This window comes from Haemaphysalis longicornis, unplaced genomic scaffold, assembly GCF_048455015.1.
Source record: "Haemaphysalis longicornis isolate Haplotype H1 unplaced genomic scaffold, Haemaphysalis longicornis Haplotype H1 scaffold_9, whole genome shotgun sequence".
Taxonomy (NCBI): Eukaryota; Metazoa; Arthropoda; class Arachnida; order Ixodida; family Ixodidae; genus Haemaphysalis; species Haemaphysalis longicornis.
Genome location: NW_027526460.1, coordinates 107,831,656 through 107,845,876, shown reverse-complemented (window position 1 = coordinate 107,845,876; position 14,221 = coordinate 107,831,656). Strand labels below are relative to the sequence as shown.

Here is a 14,221-nt window from a genome sequence, read left to right as displayed (position 1 = left end):
GGATAAAATAGTCACAGTGGCCGAGGAGTTCTATAGGGATCCGTACAGTAGCCGGGACATACAGGATAATGCCGAACGAGACAGTAGCTCAGAGGAGATAGACATCCCAGCAGTAACGACCGAAGAAGTAAGGAAGGCTTTGAAAGAAATGAAAGGGGGCCAAGCACCTGGTGAGGATCAGATAACAGCAGACCTCTTGAAGGATGGCGGAGAAATTGTACTTGAAAAACTGGCAAACCTGTATACGCAATGCCTAATGACCGCAATGGTACCGGAATCTTGGAAGAACGCGAACATCATCCTAATCCATAAGAAAGGCGACATGAAGGACTTGAAAAATTACAGGCCGATCAGCTTACTGTCAGTCGTCTACAAGGTATTTACCAAGGTAATCGCTAACCGAATCTCTGCAACCTTAGATTTCAGTCAACCTAAAGAACAAGCAGGGTTCCGTAAAGGTTATTCAACAATGGACCAAATTCACACGATCAATCAGGTGATAGAGAAGTGCGCTGAGTATACTGAACCCCTATATATAGCCTTCATAGATTATGAGAAAGCATTTGACTCGGTCGAAACCCTAGCAGTCATTCAGGCATTACGGAACCAGGGGGTAGATGAGCATTATGTAAGAATACTAGAGGATATCTACAGTGGGTCTACAGCTACCATCATCCTTCATAGGGAGAGCAGTAAAATAACTATAAGGAAGGGTGTCAGACAAGGAGACACAATCTCTCCGATGTTATTCACAGCATGCTTACAAGAAGTATTCAGAACGTTGGATTGGGAACAGGTGGGAGTAAGGGTTAATGGAGAATACCTCAGTAACCTCAGATTTGCTGGCGACGTTGTCTTGCTAAGTAACTCGGGGGACGAATTGCAAAGCATGCTTTCCGCACTGGGAAAACAGAGTAGAACCGTGGGCCTAAAAATTAATATGCAGAAAACTAAAGTAATGATCAATAACCTCGGGACAGCACAGCAGTTTGAGATAGGTGGCGAGGCAGTGGAAGTGTTAAGCGAATATATCTACTTAGGCCAAGTTGTGACCCCAGATCCCAACCATGAGGCAGAGATAATTAGAAGAATCAGAATGGGGTGGGGTGCATATGGCAGACATTCTCAGATAATGAATAGCAGCCTACCATTGTCGCTGAAGAAGAAAGTGTATGACAGCTGCATCTTACCGGTACTCACCTACGGGGCAGAAACTTGGAGGCTCACTAAGAGGGTTCAACTTAAATTGAGAACGACTCAGCGGGCAATGGAGCGGAAAATGATAGGTGTAACATTAAGGGACAAGAAGAGAGCGGAGTGGGTCAGAGAGCAAACTGGTGTTAAAGACATATTAGTAGAAATTAAGAAGAAGAAATGGACGTGGGCAGGGCATGTAATGCGAAGGCAAGATAACCGCTGGTCATTAAGGGTAACAGAGTGGATCCCTAGAGAAGGCAAGCGTTGCAGGGGGCGGCAGAAAGTTAGATGGGCAGATGAGATCAAGAAGTTTGCGGGGATAAATTGGTCACAGTTGGCACAAGACCGAGGTAATTGGAGAATAATGGGAGAGGCCTTTGCCCTGCAGTGGGCGTAGATAGGCTGGTGATGATGATGATGAACCGAGTGGGCGAACGCAGCAGCTACGAAAGAAATGGGAGAGGAGCGTCTAGCGAAGGGTGTAGTAGAGTACGATACGTGCGGCTATGGCGTCATCTCTCTCACTGCCTTCCCCTCACATATCTTTTATGTGACGCCACCAAGGAGCGCCCTCCCCCTGACACTTTCCCCAAACGCTGTTCGATTCTCCGTTAATCCGATCATCGTGACGTTTGCGCGGAAGGTTCAAACGCGATATGCAACAACATGCTCGCTGCTCCCTTTTGCGAGGCTAATACGGCACCTGAAATTTGCGGGGGATGTTCAAACACGATTTGCAACATGTTGGCCGCCGGCGTTGGCGCAGTGCGAGGTAGCAGCAGAGTAGCGCACGCCGCCGTACGTTCGCTGTTCAAGCAAATACTTCCTCAGACGCAGCAGAAATGCGCCGTAACCGAGAAGACTGCAGCTCGCAATGCGCACAATAGTCAGAGAATTTTTTTACGCCCATCCGTGCTTCCGATTATTTTTTGCTATCATCTGATAAGCACACTACCGCCGTTATCTGCCGAAAGCGAAACTTGCCAAAGGGGCATCGGTGGAGGCGAGTGGGCAAGTAGCTGTGAAAGAGTGGTCAGCGGTGGTAAGGAGGAGCCCCGGAGTGCCGCCAAGTAAATCGATGACACCGGAATGAAAACTGGGGGGGTTAGACATATACTGCTTTGCAGTAATAAGCTCAGATGGCGAATTGTTTCGTTGTATTCGCTTGTTACGCGGTGTGGTGTAGCCCCGCGCTAGCACATCAGGATCGCTAGGTTGCGCTGTCGCACCGTTTGAAAGACGCTCCTTTCCGTTTTCTTTCCGCCTACGCACGGCTGGGCAACAGTGGAGGCGTCCGCCGCTCTAGCCCGTCGTAACAGACGCTGCTGCGTTCGGGATATCGCACCCTCGATTCCCAGGTAACGGTTGGCAGAATCTCAGGTTTCACTGTTTTTAGAGCCACGTGTGTGAATTGAAGTGACGTTGTATGGTCAACTGTTGTGGATGTCGTTTACAGCTTCGCTTTCCAACCACCATCACAGCGTGGATTGCAGCCAATTTTTTGATCAAGTATGTTGACCGGATAATTAAAAAAACGTACAATGCAAAAAAACAACGTACCGGTGAAGTCCTTATTGGGGGAAAAACCAGCAACCGGCCACAAAACCACTTTTACAGTATAAAATGGTCAATCTGGACACCAAGCTAACAGCTAATCACAGCCTGAACAGCTCGCACGGTGTGATATCTGAGCCAGATATGCTAACTGAAACAGATGCAGACCCTCTCGGTGGATTGAAAGAGCAGGGTGGAACAGCCGTGCGCCGCTTCATGACGCGGAGGGATGATAAGAGGATCCCTACCAAACATATTATCCTTACATTTAGCCGCTCCTCACTCCCTGAGCATGTAAGTATGCAGATTTTGCAGGATTCATTCGATGTTCTATTAGTACATACCGAACTCGCGCCGATGCTTGAAGTGCCAGCCATTCGTACACGGTACAAACTGTTACCTCGGCACAAGGACCTATGCGAAATGCACTACACAGGACCACACCAGTGATAACTGTAGCTCCACCACACTCGCCTGCTTAATTGCCGCTGCCGCAAGTGGCATACGCCCGGACTTGCGAGAAATTCCAACCAGAGAAGAAAATAATTAACGTAAAAGTAACAAACAAACAACAGCTCCTTCCCGAGGGGCGAAAGAGGTTTGCCTCTTTCCCTATGGGAACCTACGCCGACGCAGCTCGCCGGGGGGTGGAGCGGTGTCTGGTTTCCACAGGGAACCATTTTTTAGAGTGAGCCCTGCTCCCGCCTCTGCCCTCCCCCGTCCACTGGGTTGCCTCAGGCATGTAAACCCGTCCCTACACCGCTTGCTGAGGCTGCAGCGGTTGTGGTGCCAATCGTCTGCGTCGGGACCGATGCCGCTTCCGCCAATGCGTCCCCGTCCTCCAGTATATTGAATGGTGCCGGGGAGAGGGACACCTGCGGTCCCGCATCGGCTCTCAACTCTACCGCACCACCCGCCCCACTTGTGACGCTCCTGACGCCCTCGGCGGTGGTGGCTCCAACAAAGGGAACCCGAAGGGGCGCCAATTCCAGGGGTCCAGGTGCGCCGGGCTACCCCCTGACATCTGACGAGGAGGTGGGTGTCGTGCCGTACGTGCCTGTATTGCACCGCAAGGAACGGGCTCCGCCGTCCAACGAACAGAAAAGCCCAAAAAGCCCAATACCAGAAGAACAGCCCCGAAAGACAATGCACACCCACACACACGCGGACGCACACACACACACACACGCACGCGCGCACACACCACACACACACAGACACACATTCAAGTCATTGTTAAATTTAAATAATGAGCACACAAAACATCATTCAATGAAACTGTAGAGGCCTTATTATTAACATACGTCAGCCAAGTCTCATGTGTCTTCAGAAGACTTACCTAAATAATAAACATACTAACGTCTTGAATAGCTACATTTTCTTTAGAAAAGACAGGCACAGTTGTACTTATTCATCAAGCGGTGTAGCCGTAGTGGCCCGAAAATCCTTAGCTTGTCGTACCATCCACCTAAACAACATGCTGGAAGCTGTTACGATTTGAAGAATCATTTATAATAGGTTAATAGCAACCCTCCTGATTACCAACTATCGAGCACTGATTTTGAGGCCCTGATAGATCAACTACATCAACCGTTGATAGTCTTAGGCGACCTCAATCATCATAATTCATTCTGAAGCTCTTTGTGCACAGATGCCCGAGGTCACCTAACTGAATAATATTTAACATAATCGGGACTATGCCTTATGAAGGAACCCCAAGATACATATTGTACCATAGTATAAAACAATTATTCACATCCTGACTTGGCTATTGGCTCTGCATTTTTTTCCCATTTCTTGAGTGGTACGTCGACACAAACCCTAATAGTAGTGACCCCTTCCCTACCAAGTTGACATATACAGGCAAAGACACAAACACTCCCCCTTCTCATACATGTTCAGTGAGGGATGAGCGAACTCCAGTACATTTACAGAAACATCTAAACTACACTACACATCCATAAAACACCTGCACATAGAAGAGATGGCCGAACTGTTCACGGCACTTGTCCTCGATGCAACCGCGAAATTCATTCCACAGGCCTCCGATACCCTGTGCCACCCAAGGCGGGACTGGTGCAATGAGGACTGCAGGCGAGGACGAGAGGCCCAGAACAAGGCGTGGGGTGTCCTTCGCCGGTACCCCACTTCCGATAAACTTGTATCCTTCGAACGGGCAAAAGTACCAGGGTAGCCCGTGCACCGTGAGGCAAAAAGCCAGAGCTGGTTAGTTTTTCTCACAGCCGTGAACGCATACAGAGACGCACGCAAAGTACAGATACGTGTACGTATACGTGAACTCAAGGGACAGCAGACACACAGTGTACCTTTGGCCAGCACAATAAGAGACACACTCAATGATCAGACCAACACACTTGCACAACACCTTCAACACGTGTTCAGTTCTGCGCACCACACAATTACATGAAATACAAAACATCTAATGAAAAGAAGTCCTCGTGGGAAAATAACAATTCAAACACCTCTTATAACGCCCTCTTTTCTCTTTATGAGCTGAAGCTGGATCTCAGTAATTGTAAGCCTTAAGCTCCAGGCGGAGACAACATTACATACACCATCACACAACACTTACACACAGACACACTCGTAACACTTCCACGCCTCTACGACAAAATATGGCTTTCGGGTCGCCTTCAAGGGTCTTGGAGGGAGGCCATCGTAGTGCCTTTTCCGAAGGAGGGAAAGCATCCGTCTTCCCCTGACAATTACCGTCCCGTCGCTCTAACAAGCTGCCTGTGCAAGCTGCTCGAGAAGATGATCAATAGGAGACTCGTGTACTTTCTAGAGTTCAAGGGTCTTGTCGAGATTTGCCAGGCAGGCTTCCGGGTTGAGCAATCCACAAATGATTAACTAGTTTCTTTAGAATCCCACATTAAGGATACGTACATAAGCAATACTGCATGACGGTATTTTTTATATTGAAAAGGCATATGATACCACATTGCGCTACGGCATTCTTAGGGACAAACTCTTTGGTATTTTCGGTAATATGCTGAACCCACTTTCTAGTTACATGTCTACGCGAACATTCCGAGTTTGAGTTGGGTCGGCACTGTCAAACGTTCACGTGCAGGGTAATGTGGTGTTTTGAGCTGCACATTGTTTATTATTAACATGTACTCACTCCGAAAGGCACTGCCACCCTCTTTGTCTTGGCAGGTTTATGTAGATGATGTACAAATAAATTTAAATTATGTAACATCTCCATATGTGAACGTCAGGTCCAGCTTGTGGTAAACAAGCTTTCTCGCTTGGAAGAAGGAAATTGTTTCAAACTTAATCCCGCAAAACGTACCTGTGTTGTATTTCAAAAAGGCGCGGTATCCGGCCCGATCCTGACATAAAACTCAATGGTGACGCAATTCCTGTAAAAAGGGAACACAAGTTTTTGGTCTTGGTGTTTGATGAAAAACTAACATTCGCCCCTCACATCAAACGCTTCCAACAAAAATGCCTAAAAACAATGAATATTCTAAAAGTTCTATCTTGCCAATCCTACCGTGCAGACAAACAACTCCTGCTTCGCCTTTAGTCCGCGGTGTTAATGTCTGGGTTGGTCTACATAAGTGCTGTGTATGGGTAGCCATGAAAACCGTGCTTAAAATGCTCGACCCAGTGCTGCCCTTGGGGCTTCGCCTCTCTTGTGACGCATTCTGTGCTAGTGCTCTTCAGAGTCTTTATGCAGTCTGCAACAGTAGGTGCTTAGCTCACCGGCAAACTTATGTTGACCTTCTATATGCCTCTAAAATCTTATGAATGGATGACATCCCTTTATACCAGTTTTTAATGATACATCCACAACTCAACTCTCTTTAAACCACCCGCCAATTTCGATTCCTTTCTGGCAGAGAATGAGGGATGAGGTGACTACTCATAAGGTCTCCTTTTTGGGCACATTTAAATCATGTCACACTGCTCTTTTAGCACCATGGCACCTTCGCCCTGTATCATGTGACTTGTCTTTCCCTCAATTCAGTAAAAACAGGATGCCAAAAGCTGGGATTTTCGATTATTTCATGTATCTGCAGCTTATATATATATATATATATATATATATATATATATATATATATATATATATATATATATATATATATATATATATATATATATATACATATATATATATATATATATATATATATAGCGAATCAGAATAGGAAATGAGGGGCTCGTTGAAAATAACACAGAAATAAGGGTTGGCAGTCGAGAAAACCTCGGAAAGCAAAGGGGAGGATGTGGTAGATCATTGAAACAGATTAAGAAACAGATTCTTAATCTGTTTCAATGATCTACCACATCCTCCCCTTTGCTTTCCGAGGTTTTCTCGACTGCCAACCCTTATTTCTGTGTTATATATATATATATATATATATATATATATATATATATATATATATATATGTGTATATATATATATATATATATATATATATATAAATCTAGAGAAAGATAAACTCACAAAGCGCGCAGAAATAGTATAAGTATTTAGAAATAAGTAAATAGAAATAGTATAAGAAATAGTATTTGCACTTCCGAAGTAGCCATGTCAGACACTGCAAGACAGCAATACCTTACAGCCAAGCCCACCGATTTAGGAGAATTTGCTCAAACCAAGCCGACTTTGACTCAAACTGTCGAGAACTCAAGACCGCCCTCCTGAATAAAAAAATACCCGGAAAAAGTTATCGACGACGCTATTGTGCGAGCCAACCAATTAGACCGTAACGAAATCTGTAAGAAAAAAGCCCCGAACGGGAACCCGAAAACCCACTCATCCTCCGCTCCAAGAGTGTCAACCGTGCTAAAAAAACATCACAATATGCTAATGCAAAGTGACCGCTTAAAAAGCATACTCCCCGAACCACCACGCGTTGTCTACCGGCGTAGTAAGAATTTAGGTGACTTTCTTACTAACTCTCGTATCAACCGACCGGCAACTACTGGCTGCATGCCCTGCAATAAACCCCGATGTAAAGTATGCCCACACATGACCACTACACAGCGCGCCACCAGCACGGCTTCAGACTACTACGTAAATATAAAAGGTAACTTTAACTGTGACTCCGCTAATGTCGTATATCTTCTAGAGTGCACTGTTTGCAGGCAACAATATATCGGCCAAACTGAAACGCCCTTCCGAATACGGTTCAATAATCACCGCTCTCATGCAAAAAGCTGCCCTTATTTGCCCCTGTCAAGACACGTGAACAGTCCCGGGCATGCATTTGAACATCTTAAAGCAACGATTTTAGAATCCGCCTTCAAAACGCACCACGACCGCGAGGTTCGGGAATCTTATCTCATTTATAAGTTTGGGTCAGCCACGCTTGGAATTAATGAAAGTTACGGAAAACTAACGTGCTTATCCCTCGATTAAAATTAGTGGCTTCATAATTTTTATAACTATGTTCATTATTCCTACCCTCGAGTTTGCCATCAGAATTCGCAGAAACTCTCCTAATACAGCAGCTTTATTAGCCTAATGCGGCTCAACAATGCCATTTGTCCTGGGGAGGGAGGCCTCGTTCCCACCATCACTTAAGAATGTTTAACTCTTTGTGATCTATTCATGTTTAACCTTTTGTGACCCTACCTATTTCCTGTTCAATTGCTAGCTTCTGTGAAATGCTCTTTTGTGCCCCCTATCTATTCTCTTGACCCGCGGGGGGCACACCCATCTTCGCTTCCCCCCGAACCAGTCTCAGCAGTCACTGAATACCTCAGTGTATACTCTTCCCTTTCTTTTCAAACCGCGGTTGTCCAGTTTCCCCCGTTGTCTGAACTTGCAGCCCGCGCGGCATACGTTGACCCGTCATGGTGCAACCTTGAACGCTGCATTGTTAACACGACCCCTTTTTCTCTCTCTCGCCCCCCCCCCCCCTTTTTATTTTTCTTGTTTGTTTGTTGGTGTTGTAACATAGGCGTAGCCTGACTGTATGCACACTCCCCATTTCCGAAACATTTTCCGCTCTTTCTCACAGTTTTATGCAAACCTATATAAGAAATGTGTCCAAAATGTTTGCGGCAGCAAAATCATGTAACTTTACTCTGATGAAGGCAAGTCCCGTTGCCGCTACGTAAGTAAACATTGTTTGTTATTGTTCTTGCTGTGTATCCGACTCTTTACTTATACTATATATATATATATATATATATATATATATATATATATATATATATATATATATATATATATATATATATATATATATATATATATATATATATATATATACATACATATATATATATATATAGGGCTGCAGAGTTTTTCAGTGATGCATCAAAAACTTTCACTGTGGTGTCTTGTGCTACGCACGGACCCAATTTTAAAGCAGGTAGATCCATGAAAGTAAAAAACTATTTTTACGGCCGAAGCACAAGCCCATGGCGTTTTTCTTGTTTTAAGCCACATAATTAAAAATCATATTCCTAAGTCCATCATTTATACAGATGCGGTGAGTATCGTCCGTAGATTGTCATCCAAAAAATCCTCCAAAAACCACAAAAAATCCTCTCTTGTTTTCAAAGTGGTTATATTAGCCTATTCTTCAAACCTTGAGGTGACTGTTTGTTGGGTGCTAGGCTAAGGCAGACAGCTGCACGTAATAAAAGCACACTTAAGACAATGCACTACCGATTCGCACAACAGACACATCGAAGTTACATTAGCTAGGTTACGGATACGCCGCACACCTGTAACACACTCGCGCCTGCGCACTGGATCTCCAAGATCCCATAGTTTTACCCCTGGTAGTATACACCAGCCACCTTATTTATCTTTTAACCTCTCTTGGTCTTCATCGTGGCCCTGTACATTAGCCATCCTCAGCATCTATAATTTATTTTATTCGTGTTCGATTTTTAGTAGTCACCTATTTATCAAAACACTTTCTTGGCGCTCTTTGACCTAATTGGCCTTGCTCCCATAACATTCAAACATCATCATTATGCTTGGAAGAGCTCTACCATCAACCTCTATTAACACGTCGAATGTGCTGCTTTTGCTTTAAATGGAAGGTGAAGTGAATTTTTCTAACGACCTTTTTTGATACTATATAGTTTTGTGTTTAATACACATTGTGAGAACGCCATATTTTTGCATCACCACGTAGTTAGTGCACTCATGTTGACGGCACAGTGTCAGGGCTAATTGGGTATTCATTGGCGGTTCCACTGGCTTTCAATCTCTTCTTTACTTCATACAAAATTTACGCGGAGGTTTTTGGGCTCTGTATTAGTTACCTGGCAACGTGAGATCCCAAGGACATCAACAATTACGTACCCATCAGCTTACTCTAACTTGTTTACGAGCTTTTCACCAATGTTACAGTTAGCCGCACAGGTGGCAGCTTCCATTACCATCAACACCGAGAGCTGGCCGGATTTAGGAAAGCGTACTTAACCATAGGTGAGATCCACATTGCCAACCAAGTGAAATAAAAAGTCCGCAGAACACACTAAAACCCTTTAAATCGCTTGTATAGATTACGAGAAACCGCTTGATTCCGTACTCACGCAAGCCGTTTTAGAAGCACTAATAGACCAGGGAATAGACAAAACCTACTTTAGACTTCCAGAAGACATATATAAGGTAATGAAGGGGTAGGATAATCCTCCACAAGCAAAGCGATAAAATTTTGATCCGAATGGAGTAAGAAAGGGAGATGCTATCCATTCGAAACTATTCACAGCATGTCTCGAGGAGGTATTTGGAAAGCTTGACTAGGAAAGCGTAGGATTAAGGAAAAACGGGCAATATTTCATCCATTCGATGTTTGCGGATTAGATAGTCGCGCTGAGGGCCACAGCAGAAAACATCCAAACAATACTTCTAGAAGTACAATCAGAAAGCACCGCTTTGGGCTAAAAATAAATATAAATAAATCTAAAGTCACGAGAAATAAGCACGCTAAGAACGTCTTCCTCAGATTAGGAAACGAAACGCTAGAAGAAGTAAAATAATATAACTACCTCGGGCAGCTGGTTAGTGCTGACGCCAACCACGAGAGAGAAATCCGGCGCAGAATAGGTATGGGCTGGGGGGCACTCCGCAACCACTTCAAAATAATTAAAAGTAAGCTACCTCTCTCACTCAAAAGAAAAATCTCCAGCCATTTTATGCTGCCGGGGATGACATTGATTGATTGATTGTTGGGTTTAACGCGCCGACGCAACACAGGCGATGAGGCACGCCGTAGTGTAGGGCTCCGGGTTAATTTGACCACCTGGGGATCTTTAACGTGCGCCGAAATCTCGTACACACGGGCGTTTTTGTTTTTCTCCTACATTATAAAAGCGGCCGCCGCGGCCGGGAAACGAACCCGCGACCTCATGCTCAGCAGCGCAACGCCTTAGCCACTGAGCCACCGCGGCGGGTGGTGATGACACACGAAGCTGAAACTTGGTGCCCTAAACACGTAGAAAGCGAACCTAGGTCGGTTGAACCGGCCATGGAAATAATTATGGGAGGAATGAGACTCAAGGAAAAGAAACGAGCTGCCTGGATCAGCGAACAAACTGCAGTTGACGATATCATAGTTCAAATAGATAAAAAAAACTGTGGTTGATTCCTCTATCATAGGAATCAGTAAAACACGAAAGTGAAATGTGCATAGAAATCTTCAGCTGAGCATAATTTGCGGGTCGCGACTGCCTTGCGGTTGTGCTCGACGAGCGACGTCATGCTGGCCGGTTGCTTCGGCAAAGGTGTACTGGCGCCATTTCCGTGACGGATATGACGTCAGTGAAATCTTGTGTATTCCGCATAAAACACTTTCGTGTTAAAATACAAAACCCGGAAACGGACGACCCTAAGCATAACGTACTCTAAAGTACTAAAAGTTGCTTCCCCGCAAGAAGACCCTGTGTGCAGGGGTGCACCCTTTACAGGCCGCTTGCTTTGTTGTACTGGCGTCCCTTCCGTGACGGACATGGTGCCACCGAAATCTCCGTGTATCCGGGAATAAAAAACCCTAAGTGTTACCTACTATTTAGTAATAAAGGTTGCTTCCGCGCAAGAGGACCCTGTGTGCAGGGTGCACCTTTTACAGGCCGCTTTCTTCGTTGCACTGGCGTCACTTGCGTGAGGGATATGACGTGAGTAAAATGTTTGTGTATCCAAAAATAAAACACGTTCATGTTAAAGAGAAATGGACTTGGGCTGACCATGTAGTGAGACAAACGGACACCGGTGGACAATTACGGTAACAGGGTAGATACCAAGAGATTGGTATAGAACTAAAAGACCAATAAAACAATGCAGGGATGAAATACGGAACTTCGGGGGTAAACTGTGTACCGGAGCAGCACATGTCAGGACGGATGGAGGGCAATGCAAAAGGCATTCGTCCTGCAGTGGACCCGATCATGGTGGTGATGATGATGATAATGATGTGTAAATACAGTGGTACACTTATATGCTAACTATATAAACCACTACGTGCCAAAGTCACGCTGCCGAGCAAAGCACCACACGCTCCTCGAATAACACAAGGCGGAAAACAAGAGTTGGCATCAGAATCTGTCGAAAGGATCCTAAATATAATGTCATCATATTTGGCAACGAGGCGTCTCTCTAACGGGTAAACGTCTCGTTAAATTGTATGTAGTATTCTGTTCCACCAACAGTGGTCCACTCCCTTGCATGTGCATATCAAACGCGTAAGCTTCGTATACCAAGAGTATTCGAAAGAAAAAACCTTTAGTAGCTTAACGGAGACGCTAGGACACAAACGTTGTCAACTTTTATTTCTTTAACGCTTCCGAGTAGAAGCAATTTTGGAGTAAAGGCTAGTGTACCACGAATTTGGAAATGTTGCTAATATTTTGTGTGCACCCGGCACCAAAGTACTCTTGGAAGTGACGGCATGAATTCGCGTTTTGAAGACTTAGTAGAAATGACACCAATTGCTACTAAGAAGTCAATGAAGCAATTGCGAGTTTTAACGGCCTCAATCTTGCGTGGCCTTGCCAAATGTAACTTTTTAAACCAATGATTAGAAGCTTTTTTTTCCCTAGTCATCATTTGCTTTAAAAGGCGCCGAAGTAGGCTTTTATTAAAAAAACATTTAAAACTAACTGCGCAGTAGAACTGCCGGATTTCACCCTATTAATGCGGAATTTCTTGATTCGTTAAATCATGCTTAGGAAAACTGTCAGGTAACCATACTTACCCTACGCATGCAAGGTTTCTCGCGGATATTCTGAAACCAACATATTCCTGTAGATTCTCGACGGTCCATTGGACTCGTGCATGGCAGTGCGCAAGAGACAACAGAAATTATGCAAACGACGACCGTGGGTCAGAATTTACCTACTATATTCAATTCGCCATAAAATGGCAGCATACAAAGTGTTGAACGTTCCAGAATCATAGGAATATAAACGTTGACAGTTCCTTGTTGTTGATATCTCGGACAGCATGCATATTGTCAACACATGTCCCGCATAACATTGTCTTTACATTGTTTTACAACAGTTGGCTTATAGAACTTTGAGTCATCCATGTATTTGTCTGCGTCGTTTCTCTCTCGTACGATTTCGTCAGTATTCGTATATGCCAAATTAGTAGTTGAGAGCTCTGTTTTCTACACAATATGAGTTATAATACGACAGTATGACGGCATGCATTGAAGTGCACCATGTGAAGTTGCTTTTTTTATTTTAGCTACTCCTGGTTTCGTCTAGGGAATTGAGGAGTTTTTTTATACAAGATTGCACCACAATTGTTCCAATTGTTTTTGGAACAGAGCGTTGTTCTTTCTCCTTGTCATTAAACTATTGTATGTTGTATGCACTACAAACCGAAAGAAGGCGCCGTCTAGAAACAAAGCGTTTGATCTGTTGTTTTATGCAATACCATCTCGAAAACAAAATTTGAATATCAGATTAAAGGTCTTGTTTTTGTTTGTAAACTGTTTTTGATGTTTCTAAACAACAGTAGGTCAAGCGAAATAACGTGGTACAGATTTATGTTAAACCACTAGTTTCCAGTTGGATACATATTGCACCAAACCAAACCTATGGTTCATTGTTGTAGTTTTATTTAATAGCCCCCCCCCAGAGACCTTTCTACCCTCGATTAGCGTTGTTCATCACTATTGTAAGTTTAAAAATGTGTCGACAGCATTTATTGCCTGTGACAGAACAGCTGAAATCCATTTTACTCGTGTCGAAAGTTTAAAACCGACTATGCATGCCGTCGAAGACCATAACTAATTAAGGGCACTGCCCACAAACTGTGCAGGGTACCTGCTTAGAGTGTGTAAAAAGGAAAGACACCTTGGTTTATGAGCCTCAAAAAAATGTTTGAAGCTTTAAACATCCCCCACAACAATTTCCCCTGTGACGTCACTTGAATTCACACTCGGGGCTCTACAAGGAGTGAAAGACTGGTGAATCACTCTGCAAGAGTGAAACACTCACACTCGTGGCTCTACAAAGA

General features: G+C 44.3%; 1 long non-coding RNA gene across 1 annotated transcript in view; it reads right to left on the bottom strand.

Moving 5' to 3' along the window:
• The window catches only part of LOC144153803 (uncharacterized), a 57,419-nt gene extending 44,287 nt beyond the window's left edge, over window positions 1-13,132 (bottom strand). Inside the window, exon 1 of the long non-coding RNA XR_013319384.1 lies at window positions 12,951-13,132. This is a non-coding gene — a long non-coding RNA (uncharacterized LOC144153803). The remainder of the gene's footprint in view (window positions 1-12,950) is intronic.
• Between the last annotated feature and the right edge of the window lie 1,089 nt (window positions 13,133-14,221).